The sequence below is a fragment of the Phyllostomus hastatus genome, unplaced genomic scaffold (genome assembly GCF_019186645.2).
Source record: "Phyllostomus hastatus isolate PE091 unplaced genomic scaffold, TTU_PhHast_1.1 phas_contig_80, whole genome shotgun sequence".
Taxonomy (NCBI): domain Eukaryota; kingdom Metazoa; phylum Chordata; class Mammalia; order Chiroptera; family Phyllostomidae; genus Phyllostomus; species Phyllostomus hastatus.
The window spans coordinates 37900542-37919198 of record NW_025333960.1 but is presented as its reverse complement, the minus strand read 5'-3'; the positions used below and the strand labels follow the sequence as shown (position 1 = coordinate 37919198).

General features: G+C 38.2%; 1 protein-coding gene across 3 annotated transcripts in view; it reads right to left on the bottom strand.

Annotated features, from left to right (window-relative positions):
- CUNH18orf25 (chromosome unknown C18orf25 homolog) overlaps window positions 1-18581 on the bottom strand; it is a 70086-nt gene extending 51505 nt beyond the window's left edge. For 2 of the 3 annotated variants that reach the window (XM_045849824.1, XM_045849826.1), the window contains exon 1: window positions 17834-18124. The gene's annotated coding sequence lies outside the window, so the exon portion shown is untranslated. Of the gene's footprint in view, window positions 1-17833; window positions 18125-18445 lie in introns of those variants that run through there. The other variant, XM_045849825.1, reaches the window with a different exon arrangement.
- Between the last annotated feature and the right edge of the window lie 76 nt (window positions 18582-18657).

Sequence of the window (18657 nt, the reverse complement as noted above, 5' to 3'; positions counted from 1 at the left end):
TATACACCCATTTTCCCACACAACACTTTGCGTAACTGTAGAGTAATTGTGTTATTGTTAAATGTCCATCCCCTATACCTAAGGACATAATAAAGTTTTAAAGGAAGAGAAAATTATATAACCAGTCCCCATCTCCAACTGATTTAACACAATGATCTTAAGAAAAATTCTTATCAAGACAAATAGTGTCATTCTAATTTAATGGCTCAATGACAGACATAAAGGGGATCTGTGGGAGTTTTCTTCTGACAGCAAGTTTATTAAGGAAGTAGACAGCAAGGTCATCAGTTAAGAGTGGCACTGAGGCTGATTTGAGCACCAGGTGTGAAACAGCAGTGAGAAAGTGAAGGAACTTAAAAGTATAGTATATGCTTTCCAGACAATATGGGCCCATTTTAAGGACGTAGTCATGAACTTAGAGTGAGACTGATACCCATGGGTATGTTTCCTTTCAAGTTCAGCTATGTAATCCAAAGGCAAAGAAGATAAAAATTGGATTTAACCAGAATCGTAGTTTTGCCAAACTAGTAGAACAAAGCAAGAAAGAAGCAAAGAAATTATTTTAATGATCACATTAAGAAGGTACAAGGCAGTGAAAAATGTGGCAGGAACAATGGAGCAGACAAGCCAGTGGACTCAGGGTACTATAGAGAGTGAGTTGGAAAGACAGAAGGTAGTAATCTAAGAGCACTGTGAATGAAACTGAGATGAGGGGAGGGTTGCAGTTATTGGTAACTGACAAGATCTAAAACAGTGTTACTCTGACTTCAAAGATGTATAGAAATTTGAATAAATTATTAGAAATTTACAATGATTTGGTATTGTCATGACAACCAAACAGCATTTCAATTTCCTACTAATTGACTTTGTATTTTACAAAAAAAAATCTACCAATGATGATTAGAAATAAATATATACTGTTTTTCACAACAGATGGTTCAAGAAGTACTAGTTAAAGTATGACTATGGAAGTACATTACATTGGCTGAGGTCAGGTGGAGAATAAATCATTATGGGAAAGTTCACAGAAAGAATGGGCAGTGTCAAAAGAATCACACTGTCTGTATAATATGTGTATATTAAAGTCACCAAAAATTAAGGTAAGAGTAATATGAACAAAATGACATTAAGCAAGGAACAAAAACAGTCACAATACAAAGGGGTCAGTCAGTGGTAAACGATGACAACAATATGTGGACAAATGGAAGAGAAAAATTAATCTGAAAAGTGGCAATGAGGAACAAGGAAATAATTTACCTCTCTTTCTTCTGGACAGAGGAGAAAGGGAGTGACTATCAACTAAGAATTCCAGATCCAACAAAACTACTCTTTCAAAATGAAGAGGGGAAAAAACAAAGACCAACAAATTTGATTGGAAGCAGATCTGATTTACAGGAAATTCTTTAAGCTGAAAGGAAATGACACCATATGAGATTCAAATTCATAAAACAAATGCAGACAACAAAAAGTGGTAAATGTGTACATTAACATAAAAGACCCTACAATAATTTTTCCTTCTCTGTACAAAGCAGTAATTTAACACTGTATTGCTAGGTTTATAATACACATAGATGTTACATATATTAATAGCATAAAAGGCAGGAGATTGAGCTCTCCCATACTGGAAGAACGTTTCCATATTTTATTAGAATTAAGTAAATATTAATTAGAAGACTGTGGTAACTATAAAGATACAGATGTAATCCCTAAAGCAACCACTAAAAAAAAGTTAGAAAATATCATTTAACCACCCCTACCCCAAAGGCAGTAAAAAAGATACAGAGGAATAACAACAAAAAAGAGACACTAGAAAGAGAGACATTAGGAAATAAATAACAAAATGGCAATTATAAATCCAACCATATTAATAATTATATTAAATGTGAGTGGCCTAAATATTCTAATCAAAAGGCAAAGATTGTCAGGCTGGATAAACAAGATTCAACTGTAGGCACTCTACAACAGACATACCTTGGAACTCAAAGATATGCTAGAATGACAGGAAATAATGGAAAAGATATACTATGCAAAGAGCAACTATAGTAGAGCTGAAATGTCTGTATCAACTTCAGACAATATTACTAGATACAGAGGGACACTTCCTAATGATACAAAGGTTAATATATCAAGAAAATATAAAATTATACACGTTATCATGTACAAAAATATATGTACTTAACAGGCTTAGAATACATAAAGCAAAGCTAACAGTAATGAAAAAAAGAGAGATAACTCAACATTAACAGATTCAATTCCTTGTTTTAGGCAGATAAAACTAGACAGGAAAATCAGTAAGAATACAAAAGATTTGAACATTAAAAACCAACTCAACCCATACAAATTATATATAGAACACTTCATTCCTTAGATGGTTACTGGCATATACAATACTGGATACAGGGTAAGCTGTGGAGTACAGCCCTGGCTGATGACTCAGATGGAGCATAGTCCGGTACACCAAAAGAATGAGGGTTCAATTCCCAGTCAGGGCACAAACTTAGGTTGCAGGTTCAATCCCCAGTTGGGGCACATATGGGATACAATTGATCAATGTTTCTCACGTCGGTATTTCTCTCCCCCTTCCTCTCTCTCTAAAAATCAATAAACATAGCATCAGGTAAGGATTTGAAAAATTTGCTACGATGTGGACTACAGGAAGAGGAAAAAAGTAATCAACTTTAGTTTGAACTAGATAATGCTAATGGAAACAGAAGTTTCAAAGAAAAGAAATACAGAAATACAAATTTGGACATTATCAACATAAACAGAGATGGTAGCTGGATATAACAGTAAATCCAGGCAGGGAGAAAGCATAAAGTGAGCAGAAAATAGATTTAACAGACTTTAAAGTAAAAAAAAAAAAAAAAAAGGGAAACCAGTTGCTTTATTTTATAAACTGGTAGGTAAGAAATTATCGTGGAGGAAAAAGATATAAACATATCTACAAAGCACACACACAGAAGAAAGTCTTCCTTCTTGCAATATATTCTCAGATGTTTAACAACTTCCTATAGACTTAGAACAGAATTGTGAGAAAGAACCAAGATTAATAAGGTCTTATCTAAGACCAACCATACAGGAAACCCTCCTAAGGGTTTTGACATAGCAATGTATAAAATCATTAAGCATTCAACATTGTAAAGCCTTGCCTTTTTACCCCTTTCAATTTTACCCCTTGTGTGCAACAACCATCCTTAACACCACTATATTGACACAAAAATGAATGAATAAATTGATATTGTATTGTCCTTCCTGGTGTGACAAATGCAAACTGAAGTCACTTGCTGTTACAAGTTTACTATTGCTACAGGACTTTCCGTTGAAACCACAAGCACAGCCCATTAAACTGCTTCTAGACAACATTTTGCTCTACACTCATGTAAAATGAGGCATGCTAATTGCTAGCACTCCATCTGTTTACTTCATGTCATCACCTGTAAGAAATACAAGCAGCTAATGCCTCAAACATGATGGATACCAGTTAACTTACAATGATTCTCCACGTGTACAAGCCATAGTATTAGGTAACTCATAAATTCTTTGTTCTCTTGCTCAAAAGAATATTCTGAACTAATATTTAGACAAAAAATCAACTTTGAAGGGGGTCAATGTTTTACTGACAAAACAAGAATGCTTTTTCACACTAAAGACTATAACATTTCCCCATCACAGAAATTTAAGTTCAAAAAAAAAAAAGAAAAAGGCTTTCAAGTGATCCTGTCTATTCCTTTGCAATGCAGGATGGTCAAAATAGGACACCTTCTTCTGTTTTATCTAATCTAGCTTCAAATACCAAGTAATAGGGCGTATACCAACTTCCCTCAAAAACACTTTGTTTCTAACAGAACTTGTGGTATAGTTTTTTCCAAGATTTAATCTACAGTATCCTTCATTTTATTTAAAATTAATAATACAAATTCTGCCTATATCTGTGACCGCCATATATAGCCATATAAAAACAGTTCACAAAAAATGCACTAAAGATCAATCTTTCAAGTGAGTCTGCTTATTTTCAGTATTTAAATTCCCAGTTCCCCTCCCCCCCAAAATCTATACCCACATATTTTCAAAAGTACCAGTAAGTAGGTTTAGACCACTACAAAACAAACTTGTATGCTGAGTTCTCTGCTCTTTAAATCAAAATTGATTCTGTCCTCTAAGTATTTTTTTTTTTTTTAAGAAACATTTTGACTGAAATATTAGCACAGAGAAGTATAGGCACCATAAGTGTGCAAGTTGACAGATTTTTTAAAAAATTAATATGTCCACGTAATGAGCAAATGGATACTGGATATTTCCAAAATTCCAAAACCTCCATGCCACCCTCTGATCATTACGTGCCCCTCAAATCATTATTCTGACCTTTATCATCACAAGTCAATTCTTCCTATTCTTAATCTTCAAGATAATATATTCTGTGTTCATGGATTGAAAGACTCATTACTGTTGAGATAGCAATTCTTCCTAACTTGATTCACAGATTCAATGTATTCCCAATCAAAATTCCAGCAAGGTATTTTGTAGATACTGACATCACAGGTCCTAAGGTTATTTGGAAAAGGCCCAAAGCAGTCAACACAATACTTGAGGTTGGAGGACTGACACTACCCAACTTCAAGACTTACTGTAAAGCTACAGTAATCAAGACAGTATAATATGAGCCAAAGAACTCAATATAGAGAGCCCAGAAAGAGACCCATATAGTCAACTGACCTGTGACAAAAAAAGCAAATGCAATTCAATGGAGAAAAAGTCTTCTCAATAAATGGTGCTGGAACAATTGGACATCCATCTGAAAAATTTCATCTAGACACAGGCGGTATATCTTTAACAAAAATAACTCAAACTGGATCACACAAGTAAACGTAAAATGAAAATCGATAAAACTTCTAGTTGAAAACAGAAAATTTAGCTGAACTTAGGTTTAGCAATGAGTTTTTATATACACCACCAAAAGCACAATCCATGAAAGAAAAAACTGATACATAGACTTTATTAAAATTAAAAACTTTTGCTCTGCAAGACACTATCAAGAGAATAAAACGTTTAAAAAGTATGCCCAAGTCTTACCTTTAAAAAAAAAAACAAAAAACACATCTTTCTTGCTCTATTTTCACTTCAATCGCCAAACTTCAAGAACTGTCAGCATTTCTAATTCCATATCCTCCACTGCTCAACCTAATGCAACCTAGTTTCTGTTCCCATTATTCCATCTAAAGTTTTGAAAAGGCTATATATACCATTACTTTGTAACACCAAATCCAAGACACTTTTAGTCCTGACTCCTTACCTCTCAGCGTATCTCATACTGTTTACCATTTCCCATTCTTGAAAATACCCTTCCACGGACTTCTATACCATCGCACTATGAGGATTTGCCTCCTTCCTCTCCAACTCTACCTACCTACTTATATCTATTTTGTTGACTCATTCTTCTCATCTCTTTAAATTTAGTTCTTCATGGCCTACTCTTAGGGCCTCCTTCCTCTTGTTTTATATCTAGCTGCTATGGTCCACATCTCTGCTCCCAAACTCATACCTTTAGCCCGAAAGGCTCTTTCAAAGATCAATTGTCTACTTGACAGTCTATTTAGATTATCTGGAAGACATTGCAAGTTTACGATGCTAAAAAAATTGAAAAAAATTAAAAAAAAAATCTGCCCATTCCCTACCAAGCAATTACTGTGTAATTAATCTGGTATCATTACCAAACCCAAAAGCATGCCCCCAAATTCCACTCCATGACCAAGCCCTATCAATTTGACCACCCAAATATCCTTCAAGTCTTTACATTTCTATATTGCCTAGTCCAAGCTACCATGACCTACTACTGCTTGGAATATTACAACCACATTAGTGGTCTCCCCACATCCACTCCTGATCACTACAATTGCAACCAGAACCTTTTTTGTTTAAAAATAAAAACCTGGCCCTCGCTGGTGTGGCTCAGTGGCCTAAGCACCAGCCTGCTAACCAAGAGGTTGCTGATTCTATTCCCAGTCAGGGGATATGCCTAGGTTGCAGGCCAGAACCCCAGATGGGGGCAAACAAGAGGCAACTGATTGATTTTTCTCTCACAACTGGTGCTTTTTTCCCCTCTTTCTCCCTCACTTCCCCTCTCTCTAATGATAAATACATAAAATCTTTTTTAAAATATGATCTTGTACTACTGGTTCAACTCATTAAAATAAAAAAACTATTTTAAAAAGACAGACTAGGACAAAAAATATTTAATTCAGCTAATAGGTATCAAATACCTACTGTGTCACGCAAGATGTTACATTTGGAATTACAAAAATGCATAAATCAAGTCTTGACCCGGCAGCTCAGTTGGTTAGGATGTTGTCCCAATATGCCAAAGTTGCAGGTTCAATCCCCAGTCAGGGCACATACAAGAATCAACCAATAAATGTAGAACAACAAATCTATGTTTATTTCCCTCTCTCTCTAAATCAATAATTTTTTAAATGAGTAAGTTATGGTACTCACACTCAAATACAATAAAAAAACAAAAACAAATATCTGTTGAAAATCTACTGATTAAGTGTTTCAGGGTAGTTAAAGACAGTAAGCAGCTCACACAAATTAACTGGATGAGTACAAGCACAGAATTAGGTTAAGTACTATAGGAAAGGTATAAAGAACTCTAGACTCTAGAAAGTATGTGTATGAAGAGACAAGTAATTTAACTGGGCTTATAAAGGTTAAGAATGATTTCAATAAATAAAAACAAGAGTAAAAGGGGCTACTACAGAATCGCAAAGCTATACTCTGTAAGAGAGAGACATGAGAAAAATTAAAAGAAACAAGTTCACAGGTACTAAACTCAAAACCCAAGAAGGGATTTCAGTTTCATTTGAGATCACTTAAAGATTATTAGATTTAGATGAGAGTTCTACTTTGACAAAGACAGTAAGCCTGCAGAAACGAAACTGGTGTCACTCTCAGCATTAATACAATACGGTGTATTTTCATGGTGATAGCCATGAAATATGGTGATCCAACAACTTTTAAAAATGAAAATAAATAAAAGTTCATAAAAACACCAGTCCTAAGGCTCAAAAAGAAGGGAACCTGAAATGCTGCTCTGATAAATTATTGATGTTCTCTAAGCCTCTGTTTCCTTGTTTGTAAAACTTTAGTCCTTGCAGGATGAAATGAGTAACACGTTAAAGCATCTAGTGCAAAACAAGCACAAAGTCTTTTAGGCCCTGGCTGGTAGAGTTCAATAGACTGAGTGTGGGCCTGCAAACCAAAGGGTTGCCTGTTCAATTCCCAGTCAGGGCACATGCCTGGGTTTCAGGCCAGGTCCCCAAGTGAGGGGCACGTGAGAAGCAACCACACATTGATGTTCCTTTCCCTCTCTTTCTCCTTCCCTTCCCCTCTTTCTAACAATAAATAAAATCTTCTTTTAAAAGAAATAGTATCTTTCAATCTTTGTAAGGTACTTCCCTCCAATCAAAGTCATCTGGGGCTCATTCATACATTCAACACATAATTACTGAGTATGAAGTGTCAGCTACTATGCTAGGCACTGGGAAATATACACCAGCTTCCTAACAGAACTTACAGTTTAAAGAGTCAATCAAATAATCACACAAATAAATATTAAAGGTATTACTCTGGCAAGTCTGGTAGAGAGAAAGTATGTTGGCACCATGAAAGGAGAAAGAAAAGAGGAATGTGACATAGCCTAGGAGATCTAAAAAGTCTTCCCGAGGAGGAATAAGAACCTACTAAATAAAGGAGGGAAACAGAGATTTAAACTGACACTTCAAAAAGACAGTTCTGGCTGCAACAGTGGAGACTGGACAAAAAAAAGGTAAGAGTAAATGTCAGTAAAACAATTGGAAGGCAAGGCAAAAAAGTATGGTAGCTCTGGACTAAATGGTAGTTCCAACAGAGAGACATGGATAAATCTGAGAAATCAAAGAGTAAATACAGGACATGAGAAAGGATGGTGTCAAGTCAGGCAGTGAAGCTGTTTTATTAGACACTGTAACGAAGGACAGGCATAAGACATTTGTCAAAACCCACAGAACTGCTATTCTGTATTATTCAACATAGTATCTGTTTTCCAGCATGAAAAGTAAGCCCTAATGTAAACTTGCTCTCCAATAATATAGCAATATTAGCTTATCAATTATAACAAATGTAAACTAATGCAAGGTGTTAATAAATGGGGAAAACTCAGGAGGGGATATATAGAAACCCTGTACTTTCTACTCAATTTTCTGCAAACCTAAAACTGCTCTAAAAAAAGTTTCATTATAAAATTATTTTAATGCTGAGGAAACTAGTTAGCTTGGTGCTGCTTGGGGGCCAACTTTGCTCTCAGGAGAGAAAAACCTAGCGGAAAATAAATCCCCCAAAGAAAAGCAATACAAAGGCAGTACACATAGAAAAGTAGTGCCCAGATATCAAATGAGTTCCTAGCTCCAACTAGGCCAGAGGCCAGTTGCACACTGGACTTATCACAGTTAAATGAACCTATTAAATCTCATTTTTGCTTTTTAAAAAATGCATGTGAAGCTACTGTGTATGTTTTACAGTTATCTTCTGCATAAATATTTTCACAGGAGTTAGGGTCATAGCACACAGAAAAACCACTGCAATTAAGGCTCTACTTGTAGACTTCATGGAATAGGAATGGAAGAACAAGCTGCATTACCTTGGCCTTTGCTCCTCAACATTGGAAAACTAGTGCTTCCAAGGGACACTACTGATGCTGTTGGTCAATTTTAGACATGGCATAAATACTCAAAACCACGAATTCTCCTAGGCCTTAAAGTCTTCAAAAAAGTTTCAAAGAATAGTCTAAAAAGCAAAAAGATATAGGCAAGTTCAAAAAATACAACACACTAAAAGAATGCTTCAGTCACTAGTCATTTTTTAAAGGTTTTATTTATTAATTTTTAGAGAGGGGGGAGGGAGAGAGAAAGAGAGGGAGAGGAATATCAATGTGCAATAGACACATCATTCGGCTACCTCTCCAACACCCCCCACTGGGGACCTGGCCCACAACCCAGGCATGTGCCCTGACCAGGAATCAAACCAGCAACCTTTCAGTTCACAGGCCAGCACTCAATCCACTGAGCCATACCAGCCAGAACATTTTCTTTTAATTGATGAATGTTTTGTTGCATATTTGTATAATTTTTTAAAAGTTGTATTTTAAAAAGACACAGAAGTGATCTAACCACCCTGGCAACTATCTAAACAGTTCTATTTAGGTTTTCAGAACTTTTTTTTTTAAAGATTTTATTTATTTATTTTTAGAGAGGGGAGGGAGAAAGATAGATAGATAGAGAGATAGAGAGATAGATAGAGAGAGAGAGAGAGAAACATCAATGTGAGGTTGCTGGGGGTCATGGCCTGCAACCTAGGCATGTGCCCTGGCTGGGAATCGAACGTGCAACACTTTGGTTCGCAGCCCGCGCTCAGTCCACTGAGCTACGCCAGCCAGGGCTGGTTTTCAGAACTTTTTAATTATTTTTATTAATTACTGTTCATAGTTAACCTGAAATGTATAACCCTCATTTCTAAGAAAAGAATATGTAGGTCAATGGCCAAGATATATTTAGATAAAGTTAGACAGATATATTTAGAATTGTTTCTGAATTTCCAACCTGCTTGTTAACCTAAGACTAGATCACGCTACACAAGTAGCTTCCAATAATCAAAATAAAAGTTCTAAACATTTGGATCTTTACAAAAATTAAATTAATTTATACATTTAAGAGGTAAGGTTTTAATACAGACTCCTTTAAAATAAGTTTTCCTAATGTACTTGAAGTTTGATATTAAAATTTGGTTTTGCACACAAATACACAAGAAGATATCCTTTGTATAAATTAAGGCATAGTTATATTTTCCACTTAAGAAGTTAAACAAGACTACTCCTTTGATAATTTTCCTTAAAAACAAAACATCCATTGTTCTGATTCATTTTATAGAAACCACACCATTTCTGTATCTTTATACTGAAAGAAAACTGTACATAGTTTTCCATGTGCTTATTTTCAATTATGCCCAAGGTACACCAAATGGTTAATCAATAAAAGTAAAAACTATACCATATAAAGAGGGGAGGAGTTACTAAGCAAAAGAATTGCAGTTTAAATTACCTCTAACAGTCTAGAATACACACATTTTTTTTAAAGTTGTTTAATAGGCTTACCTTCAAAATCCTTAGGTGGCTTAGAGTTTAAATGTTCAACTGTGCATGTTTATTACTGAATCTGTGAGTCAAAAATGATGTACTCTTAACACTAAAAAATCAAAGCAAATGAACCATTTTTAAGCTGGTGTAAAAAACACTTTTTATATGGATGAGACTTTTAAAACAAAAGTCATGAAACCACCAACAGGAACATAGCTAACCAAATAATTTGTGTAAATATTTTCACTCACCTCCCCCCAGCTCCATTAGATTACAAATCTCCTTAAAAACAGATTATGTTAAACATCTTCAGTTCACTCACAGTTCCTAACACATAATATGTAATAAATATTTGTTGAGTTGATGAAAACCATTTTTAAAAATCACTAATGAAATACCTTGTTTTGCTTAAAACTTAGTATTACTGACTTGTATATAAACATACATTCCATTACATAGAATCGACATTATTTCTTATAGAGTAACTCTCCTTTTCTCTTTCCACATAAAAACGTAAGACAAAACTAACACAATTGTTAATAGCCTAGTAAAGTTGTTTCGATACACTTAGAATACTGTATTATAAAATGATTGTGTATTTATGCATAAAGATACAAAAACCAGACACTACAAAACTAAAAAGGTAGAGGGCAGTAAACCACTAAAAAACAAAATGAAGCCCCCTCTCCCCAGTCATTTAGATACTGGAAGAGATTCCACTGCATCTGTAACAATGATGTTACAAAATCTTTTGAAGTAGAAAAATTAACCTCTTTTCTAATTCTTATATATAACCACTAACAACTTAAAATGACAACAGTACTCTTATCTTAAATAAGCACCAACACTGCAAAAAACTTTGCTTTCGAAGGACATCTTTCTGTTATGGGTCAGGATTTGAGGTTAGTTTTTCCACTGTGAAGTTGTAGTGTGAACAGTACAGGAACCGAAGATCAGGACTGAAATAAAAACACTACAGAATTACATACACAGGTTCCAGCACAAATAACCTTTTTATTACAAAATCTTTTATTAAAAAGTCATGTGCAGATAATTCTGTAACATAATATCACACTCTAGCACATCATATGAAAGAAATTAAGTGAAATGTTCAAATTAAAACTATAAATTATTACACCATATTATTACACCCTACCAACCACACTCAAGCAGGCCTTACTTCTACTGGACCCTGTAGAAGATGGCTATTTTCTCCACAGCAACTCTTCCCTTCCCTTCACTTAGCTCTCAAAAGGAAGAGGTTGAATAGGCTATAAACAAGACACAATATAAAAGATTCAGAACTAAGAATGATAAAAGGCATTCCCAGTGAGGAATTATGACTAATAAATTGATGGAGATAGGCAATAAGCACAAACAGCTGCTAACATCACATAGAACCAAACATTATGTGCCTCCTGATACAAGTGTACTCATCATCTATAAAGTATTCTTGACCCCTCAAAGAAAAAAAAGAAAAAATAAGAGAGATTATACCTATAGAAACCGAATCTGGTCAAACCTAATACCAATTAGCAAGAAACCCAGAGGACAGAGGAATGTGTTTAATATCATCAACACAGGAATGTAACTGGCAAATTCAAACTGGGAAACTCCTATTTCTTCAACAAATAATTTGCCAGGAATAACAAATAGAGGGGGACCCTGCCTGGTGTGCTCAGTGGATTGAGTGCTGGTCTGCAGACCAGGGAGTCACCAGTTCAATTCCCCGTCAGGGCACATGCCTGGTTGCAGGCAGGGTCCTTCGTGGGGGGTGTGCGAGACACAACCACACATTGATGTTTCTCTCCCTCTCTTCCTCCCTCCCTTCCTCTCTCTAAAAAATAAATAAAATCAATCTTTAAAAAAGAAAGAAAAAGAAATGGAGGGAAAACCTATAATCTATAAAACAACGCACAGACCTCATTTGACTTCAACTCAATGATTGTAAAAACACATTTATGAGATGATAGAGAAATCTGAACACTGAATATCATACATTAAGAAATTATTGCTAATTATTTTTCAGTGTGATAATAGTTATATGGTTCTCTTTTTTCCTTCAAGAGTGAATGAAGTTGCTTAAGAAACTGAGTGCTAAAAAGCTGGTGTACAGAAAGGGAGCACTAAAACTTAATACAGCTCAATGATCTGGCCTACCCGGAACTGAAGTATAAATTCTGAGATTGCAACGACGGGAGGAGAGCAGCTTAGCCTGCCTGCCAGCCAACCTCTTCTCCACTGATATAAGCTCTATAAATAGACCAAGGGTGATAATGGCTGCTCAAATCACTTCACGTGGCAGATACCACCACTACTGACTTATACCTGGCCCAGTACCAGGACTGCGCATAAACTAGCACCAAGACGCCAAGAAGTTACCAAATGCAAAGAATGAACCATGGCTAAGGAGAGACCCTCTAAGTACTCAAAAGCACCAACATTGTAAACCAAGAATAATTTAAAACACAGGTTCTAGGTTTCCTCCAAGGGTTCTGTTCTGGCCATTTTCTATCTCCCTCAGAAGACAATACACATAAGGATTTGTTACCACATGCTGAGACCTGAGGTCCCCAAGATAAATGTTGCCAAAAACCTATCCACTATACATGACCTCAGAGTCACAGCAAATTGTTTGGTGGACCGTAGCAGAGAAAAATAATGGGAAACTCTTGATAATAAAATGCTGATTTAAGAATAAACTAGACTTCTATACTGAGTTAAAATTAAGGCGGACAGGACACTGCTTAAAATCTTAACCACATGAAGTTTTTGTTCTTTTGTCCTTAACAGAAAGGAAAACAGTCCTGTTTTCCTACAGTTTAAGTCCACACCCAAGTTCCCTCTCCCCAACAATATCTTTCTCTAATTATAAGGCACCTAACAAAATGCTGACTCTGGACATCATAAAAGTTTTTTGCTTTTTTTTAAACCAGACAACTCAGTAAAAAATAACTTCCATTCATCTTTTTGGTTATCTTGTTTCCCTAATGCTAACCACGTTAGTGAAAACATTAATTTCTAGATCACCTAAACACAATCCTAGTTAATCCAGATTCATAAGAATGGCTGTATAAATTGTTTTGTTTTGTTTGGGTTTTTTTGGTATATACTGTAAATTTTAACAGATTTAATTTTTTCCTCTTTGAATAACAATCAGACCTAATTTAGTAATACATGGTTTTGATTCCAGAGTAAAAAGTATTTTGTAAATGAACTGGCAGTACAAAAAGAACATTCAAGATTCCAATCATTTTCTTTTAAGCTTAGAGACCCATATAGGAGCTATCTTCCAAATCCTTATTTAAAATGATTTTATAAAGGAAAAGACTAATTCCATACTATAGTTGTTCTGTTATATGGTACTTTTTTCTCATATAGCCTACTTTTCTTCTCCACACTTTAGAGCAGGAAAGAAACTTAAAAATTATCTGATTCACTACATTTGAGTTCCCTGAGACAAATGATTTATCTTTGTAACCATCCCCACCTGGCACCAAAGTGCTCAGTAAGTGGTTTTGTTTTTTGTAAATCCTCACCAAGGATATGTTGTAACGATTTAATGATTTTGGGGGGCCAGGGCAGCTGAGGGTGGAGAGAAACATCCATGTGAGAGAGAACCATTGATAGGCTGCCTCCCACAGGCACTCAAACCTGAAACTTTTTGGTGTACAAGCCACCGCTCCAACCAACTTTGCCACCTGGCCAGGACAGTAAATGGGTTTTTTAATTTAACCAGGTATAAAAACCCCCACATACAAATAAAACTAAGTTTTACGGAAAGAGTTCTACTTTTTATTAATATTACCTAGAAAATACTCATCCAGTTACTTTTAAAATTAAATAAAATCAAATTAATAACAGGATTTACACCATCTGTCTATTGGCTATTGACAGGATCAGAGGAAAGAGGAATGAGGTCCCTATTTTGAATGAAAGAGAACAGAAACAAAATTTAAACACTGTAAATGAAAACTACAAATCCTAAATAAGACAACCATCAAATCTGAGTTACACTGGCTATTTTACATTATTTTAAAATTACATTTACTATTATCAGCTGTTATTAATATGTTGTGATAAATATGTACAATATATACAACAAACAATCCTCCCTAGCAGTTCAGGAACATAGAAGAAAATAAAACAAGCAAGACGCTTTTTAGTTTCACCCTGCTCCTTTCTTTTACAAGGACACGTGGGCTGAGTGTGAAAACTGACTGAACATCAATCCCACTTCTGCTGAGAAAAGCTGCCCACACAAAAGCAGAAAACACTGTTTATTTCCCTTAAGTTCAATCATGAGTCCTTAAAGAGTAGGGAAAGTAGGTACAATTAAAGATAAAGGCTAAGGATTTAGAAAAGTTCCATGACAACAGTCAAATTTAAATCTGACTGAAATTTGACAACTAAAAAATAACTGTCAGCCCTGGCTGGTATGCTTCAGTGGACTGACTACTGCCCTGCAAACCAAGGGGTTGCCAGTTCGATTCCCAGCTGGGGCACATTCCTGGGTTGCAAGCGGGTCACAGTGGGGGACACATAGGAGACAACCACACACTGATGTTTCTCTCCCTCTCTCTCCCTCCCCCCCTCTAAAAATACATAAAAAATAAATAAAAAATAACTATCAAAGCATCAATCCAAAATAAAAAATTAAAACCAAATAAATTCCTACTCACTGAAATAAATGTTAAAGGACTGCCTACCTGATCTTTTATATTCCACCTGAGTTCCCCCCACCCCCTGCAAGAGAAGTAGTATCTCATTAACAGACTAAGGTACTGTACTTTCACAACCAGCCACACTTAACCATTCAAGATCACTGATACTCATGACTTTGCTTAGGCTGCTCCCTAGCCTGGAATGCCCACCTGGAAATCAGTTAAAACCTCAGGTTTAAGTTCCTGCAGCATCAGGGCTCTGTCAGTCTTATCCGGTACTCCAGTTCTAGCAAACAGAGTGCTGGCACACAGGAAACAATCAATAAATGAGCGTTGTGAGAATAAAGAGGTGCCACTGAATGTTTTGTCATCTGTGTTTTCTCAATAGCTTTGTCACCTTTCTAGTCTCATACCTTTTCACAATTAATTTGTTTCATTTTTACCATATAATTTACAGCTACCCAAGAAACTTTATGTGGCCCCAAACTCTTTCCTAAAATAATAGAGAATATTGAAATCAACATAGTTTAAAAGAAATCATACCATAGTCCATTTTTCCTCTTTTACAGGTTTTCTCAAGTATCATCAATTTGGTAAAGATGTCCCTAGTCACATGCAGAAACATTAGGAAGTTCTAAAGTGGTTTACCAAAGTTACAAACGTAAGGTTTGTTTGGGTCTCTAGCATGCACTAGTTCCAAACTTTAAAGAGAAAAAAACAAAAATATCCTAATTACCCATATATCAAGTCTATTCATGCACGCATCAGAACAAAACCATAAGATTGAAGGTCCCACCAAAACCACCTCTTAAATAATGAGTGACTACACAAACTCCCAGAAATTAACAGTGAAACAGTAAGGAGACTTAAGGTACCAATGTCACTTATGAAAAATAGAAACCTTTACGGGACATACACGGAGCTCTCAGTTCTAAAAGAACTGTCTTAAATTAGAATTTAAAGCTTAATTTATCTTTAATATATGGGTCTCTGATAAACCATGAAGACTACAAAAAAGAGTATGACGACACTTTCATAAATGCATTTAAGAGTAATGTAAACTGAATTACTGAGTAATGTAACAGCTACACTGTGAACTTAGTATGAAGCTAATTGGCAATGGGAAAGTTTCCAGCCCCAAAATCCAGCCCCTCCCATTTTTCAAAAAAAAAAAAAAAAAGTCAGAAAAAAATTCTTTCCATTAAGAAATTATATGTAGTTGATGCTTTAGGTATAATACCATAATGTCTCTCCCTGCCTTTCATATTATATACACCTATTTTGAAGTTTTTATCTATAACACAAACATTATGAAAAGGATGCAGTCTGAAGTTTTAAGATTAAAGTGGTACTGAAAAGTAATCTGAAATAATCTAAATTAGAAATGCCTGAAAATATTTTTATTTCTCATTTCATGGAACTGCGTAAAATTTCACTAAGGCTCTTTTTAAAGTAGCATACAGATTATCTAAATTTCATCTGGTTTCCTGAATTCATATTTAATTCATAATTTTATATTTTATATTTACTGAGTATAAAGCTCTCAACTAGGCATTGCATTGGCCAGGTTACTCTGCCAAAATATTACACTTCCTACTGAAAAACGGTTAGCGTTGTCATTCCTCAGGACATCGGGTAGTAACTATCAGCTGTAGGCCCCTAAAAATCCTTGTTAAACCATAAGGCAGTGCTCTTACTGGAAAAAATCCCATTGCCAGGATCAATAAAACTACATCAGAAAAGCTAATAGTCTCCATCCTTAAATATCCCAGGAGAAGAAAAAGTAATTCAAACCGTTAGCAGGTGCCCAACGAAACTACACAGTAACAACCTAAGCAAAACCACCAGATGTAGTTGTAATCAAGAGGTCTACCTTGGCAAAGGATACTTTGTCACCTATCATCAGTGGAATTTTCATCCTACTGGGTAGGATTCAGAAAGCAAAAGCTCAAGCAAGAAACCAAACGTGCACCCAAGGATACACTGCTCAAGCGGCTCAATCTGGGAGAACAAGTACTGACAGACGTTCACTCCTTCAATCTGTGAGCATCTATTCTGTTACAAACAAGAGGACGACTTAAAAGGCAGAATGAATGACGTGCTGTTGGTTCTGTTGGGGGCAGCCGCTCCAAGAATTAATTCACTGAGGTCGGTGTTATAAGGAATAAAGTTCAAAGTGCCACTGGGGAAAAGAGGAGAACTCTCTGGGAAGAGTCAGAGAAGACGATGATCTTTAACTTGGGGCTCGTAGCTTTACATCCTCGCCGGCTGTCTAAATAAAGTTGACAAACTCGCCAGAGGAGATCAATTTTGGAGACTGACGTATCCCTCCCGAGGACCAGAAGCGTCTGCCGACCAAAAGAAAGCGCCCAGAGGCAGAAAGCACCGCGCTTGAGAAAGCTTTCCTCCCTCCTCCTAGGCCACCGCTGCGCCGGGGAGGCGGCCTGGGCTCTCAGGAGTCGGGGCAGGTGTCGGCGCCAGACCCCGGCCGGCAGAGCCCGCAGAGTTGGCAGAGGTGCAGCCGCCGCCGCTTCCCCCGCCCGCCGGGGCGCCGAAAAGTTGCGTGAAAGCAACTCCAGGGCCGTAAAGCCGCTGCGCCGCGCGGCCCGCGGTCTGCAGCACCTCCAGCCTACTACTCTCAGCCGCCGGGGAAAGGGACCGGCCTCGCCCGGGCCCCGGCGGTCTGGGGGAGGGCTGGAGGGCCGGGGGCTCGGCCCGCCAACTCCGGCGAGCCGGGAGGACGAGAGGGTCACCAGCCGGCGGGCGAGCCAGCAACCAAACCATCTAGTTAGCCTCGACCCGGGCCGCGCCTCCCTGCAACTCCAGGCGCGAACACCCGACACCCGCCGGTGGACCCTCACCGCCCCGGCGCCCGGACGCCGCAGAGCCTTCACCCGCGGCCCGCACCCCGACGACTCGACTCAACCCGACCCCTCCCCGGGACGCAGCCCGGGTGCGGCGGCTAGACACGCAGCCGGCCGCGGCCCGACGCCCATTCACGCCTCACCTGCTCTCTGCCGCGGCTCCGCACCTCCTCGTCCGCTGCGCTCGCCCCGTCGGGGCACGCACTGACCGCCGGGCCGGGACTCTGCCGGCCGCGGTGACTCGGAACGCGACGCCCACCGCCGCCTTCTCCCACTCAGACCAAGCCCCGCTGGCTAGCAGAGAGGCGCGGTCAGAAACCCTCCAGGGTCACAAGAAATCTCGCCGCCTCCTCAGGATACACCACCAAGTCCCTTCACTCGTCCGCGCCGCCCGGAGAAAATGTCACCAGAGGCCGTTCCGCTCCGCGCCTCACTTCCGCCCGGAACCACAGAGCCCGCGCCAGCCGGCTAGAGCGGCCGCTGCGGCAGGAGCCTCCAGGGACCGAAGCGGGAGGGCAAAGGGAAGCCAGACAGCGCCATCTGGCGGGAGGGAATTCGAGCTCCTCCCAATGCAGAGAGCCGGGCGCGCAGGCACCGCCTTCCCAGGATTCTTTCCCGCGCTCCCACCATCTGATCATGCACCTCCGTTCCAGAAAAATCTTTCTCGGAGGTTCGGAAAGCTAGTCAATGCAAGCCAAGGACAATGCCCTAAGAAAAGGAGGCTCTCCTTTTTCCATAGGCTGCTCCGTACTCACCCCTCTTGAAGCTTTCCTGAATGAAGTTCGTGGGGTCTGAATGCTTGAGTCACTCCAACAGGGAGTCCCCACCTTTCTCCCCCCTCTTTTACGAGGATGTACAGTGCTCAGCTCGGGGAGATTCAGCTGTACTCTTCTCATGCAGTGCCGTCAACGTCCCGTTCAAGTTTCTGCGAGGTCTGGCAGATCTCGCAGGTAGATGGCCACCTGCT